The sequence below is a fragment of the Neophocaena asiaeorientalis genome, unplaced genomic scaffold (assembly GCF_003031525.2).
Source record: "Neophocaena asiaeorientalis asiaeorientalis breed wild unplaced genomic scaffold, Neophocaena_asiaeorientalis_V1.1 scaffold123, whole genome shotgun sequence".
Classification (NCBI taxonomy): domain Eukaryota; kingdom Metazoa; phylum Chordata; class Mammalia; order Artiodactyla; family Phocoenidae; genus Neophocaena; species Neophocaena asiaeorientalis.
Window position 1 is genome coordinate 1,945,476 of NW_020173666.1, and position 3,398 is coordinate 1,948,873.

The following is a 3,398-nucleotide window of genomic DNA, read 5'->3' on the forward strand; positions in this document are numbered from 1 at the left end:
ACTTGATGGATAAGACCATGATATGGCACTGATGCTGTCTGAGCTCGATGCTGCTGGAGTCCTGTTACTCCTCCAGGTGAGCCTCTTGGGCAGGATCCAAATAACTCCAGGCCAGCTCTCTCCACATTTCCACCTTGAGCACAAGTCTAGCTGCTCCCAGTGCCGCCCTTTCTGCTGTGCTGTCCTGGACAGCTGGACAGCCACCACCTCGCCTTTTTGCTGTTTTAGATGTGGGCCTGGTACCAGTCTCTGAAGCTCACAAACTCTAGATTTCCAAGTTAAGCTTTCCAAGTGGCTTTCTTGAAGCTCACCTGTCTCTGCTTGCTGTGAGGAATAAGCAGAAGTACGCTCCTTTCCTGACCTCTGGTAGGGATGGAGGGGGAAAGAATGCCACTACACTCAGGTAGCTACTTCTGAAGAAATCATCTCCCAAACCAGGCCTGCCTCTTTGTAACCTCAGCCTCTTATCTACCACTAGATTTTTTTGGCTTGTCTTTTATTCCCCGTATAATTCCTGCATAGAGGATGTATCATCATACTTTGAAATAGGAAAGGGGTACTTAGCACCTCAGTTTTGCCTGCCTTCTTTGGGGTTTCAACCAAAACTGAGGCAGAGAGAATTTTGCTTTAACAGCCTATTATACAAATAGCACACTTCATTCTCTTGTCTTCTCTATCCTTTGATCTGCAAGTTCACCTGGATGTCAGATTCCTCTGCGTAGCACTTTCCTCCTCAATCCCTTGTCCATCCTATAATTTCTTCTTGCTGGACTTCATACCTTTGAAAATATCCTACCCTTCCCCCAGCCCACTTAATAGCCCCTGTATCTGTTTTTTTCAGCCTATTGTTTTATTCTTTCATTCTAGAAAGTTCAGGGTGGCTTTGTACAGATCTAAAAGGTTATTTTTTTTAACCATTTTTCAAAGGCCTCGTTTGGTTCACTTCTTTTTTTCCTGTATCCTATTTTGTCTCCTGTTTCCTATTTACTCTGCTCATTCACTGCACTTAGGCTCTGTCCTTGGTCAAGACTTGGCCTTGCTCTGAGTACACTGTTACTTCAGCTGTAATCAAACAAGTACTCATTAGATACCTACAGAGTACTTAGCACTTTCCTGGCAGCATGCAAGATCAAGGAAGATTAGGGTGTGCCCTTAAGGAGTTTCACTTTCATTAGCCAGGACAGAACACATCAAAAGAAATGGAGAACATTCTGTGTGTAAAAATATGTGATCTGACAATGTGCAGGCTTTCACTTGGACCATAAAGTTGGCTTTCATAAAGTTTAAAAAGATTCTGAAATCTCTCCTGATATGTGAAGTCTTCCCACATTTTTCACAGAAGCACTACCTATTGTACTTGGACATTGTTTAACACATTAGGTCCACAGATGTACCTGCCTTAGCCTTCCACCACTAATATAAATTTTCCCTAAACTTGTACATGAGATACATTTTTAATTTAGGTTTTGTACACATTAATGAAATCATTTTACTTCTAATTACATCTGTGCCAGATATTTAGCATCTAAATTGTTGAGTAAAGAATCAGATTCTTATTTTGTTTTCTTCATTCTTTTCCAGTGTGTAGACTTATTAGATGTTCTGGGCTTTGTGATGACGATAATGACATTAATGGCAATAATAATGACACCTCCCATTTGCATTACACTTTCCAAAGTACTGTCACGTACATTATCTTATTTCATTCTAAAAATGCACCGAGATGATTGTGACTAGTTTGTTCATGACTGAACCTCTTACAGCCCATAATGGCTCCTCTGCTTCCCAGTTGCTTCATAGAGAGCTATAGCCCTGAGTTCTTCTGCTCAGGTAAATCTCCAGGCTCCCAAGCCCAGTTGTTCATGCTCCTCTGACCCAAACTGCAAAGCTGTTTATTTGGTTCCCATTTTTGCTCTAGACCTGACCGGGTCCCTGGCTTCTTGGGCCTGCCTTACCCCATAACACAAACTTTGGTTCCACTTTGCTCTGTGCCCCCTAACCAAGCGCCATCATGACCCACTCTCAGTTGCAGAGCTTGAAATCAGTCTTGACCCTGCTTACTTAGGGAGGGAGGTCGTCAGTAATTGCCAACAGGAGTAATCGAAAGCCCCCAGTTCAGAGGCCCTACAGGAGTTACCACTTTCTTCCCACATGGAAGCGTGATTCTAGGACACAATACCCTCAGTGAAGTCAGCCCACCATTCTGAATGCCTATGGTCATCGCTGTTTTTAATGTAGATTTGTTGTTGGCACAAAATGAAGTCAATTTTCCAACATTTGTGATGATATTAAAGCAGGACCATTGGGACTATGTTAGGTGATGTCCAATTTCCCACTGGCATTTCCTCAATGGTTTTTCTTATGAAACTTGACCACTACTAGCCCAGCTTTTGTTTCATAAAGGATTATAAAAACAGCTCACTTTGAACCGCAGTAGTGCCGATGACTTGAAGGAATTAAAAACCGAGCAGATAAATACAGGGATGGCAGAAAGCCCAAAGGATGGGGACAATGATGAGGGATCAGAGAGCTGAGTGTTGCCGCTACAGGAATAATTTGCACACGGCATGCCTTTAGTCCAGACAAGGGTATTTCTATTTTAGAGTAAGTCCTCCCATATTTCCTGAGGGAGAACTGTTCGTAATGCTTTTACTTATAAGTTTAGAGCATTACAGGATGTGCTTTTATTTTTGTTATTAAACTATAGGTGATTTGTTATAAAATAGGCAAACCAACAACACTGAAGGTGATTTATGTTTAGAGGTTGTAGGAAATATAAATTGATTTCTTCCTTTTTTTTCTTTTTTTACTGTCACTCTATTCCCAGAATAAGTGCCTTTTGTGAAAATAATGGTAAAACAAAACAAAAAGATCTATAACAAGAGTTCCTACAGGATGTTTGGAGGACAGAGAAATTCTCTCTGTTGAAGAATTGAACTTCTTCTTCTAATGGCTGAAATCACTCTCCTAGCCAAGCAGGCTGCGCATTGGCTGAGGCAATGTTAAGACTAGGTTGGTGTTGCCTACAAAGCTTAGGGAGCTTGTCAGGGTGGGTGTGCAGCCTGGAGTTTAGATAAGATTTCCCAGGGGTTTTAGTTACTCTTCACTTATTTCAATTTGGCTTTCTCCTTAGCTGACTCCTACTTAGAGTTTCAAGCTCGTGTTACTATCCTGGTTTTCAGTAGTAGCAAATCCTAAGGTAGTCTATAAAACTGTACTGCTATGATTCACATGGAAAAACATACTTTTTCATCTCCTGCCACGGAGTATGGTTCTAAAATTGGCAATCTCACAAATGCTTTGACCCTTTAGCATTCCATACAGTTGGTCTGTCACTTTTGTTTCACTTTACAGCTTTTTAAAAATGGAGTCCTGAGTTAGTCAGGCTTGGAGGCTAA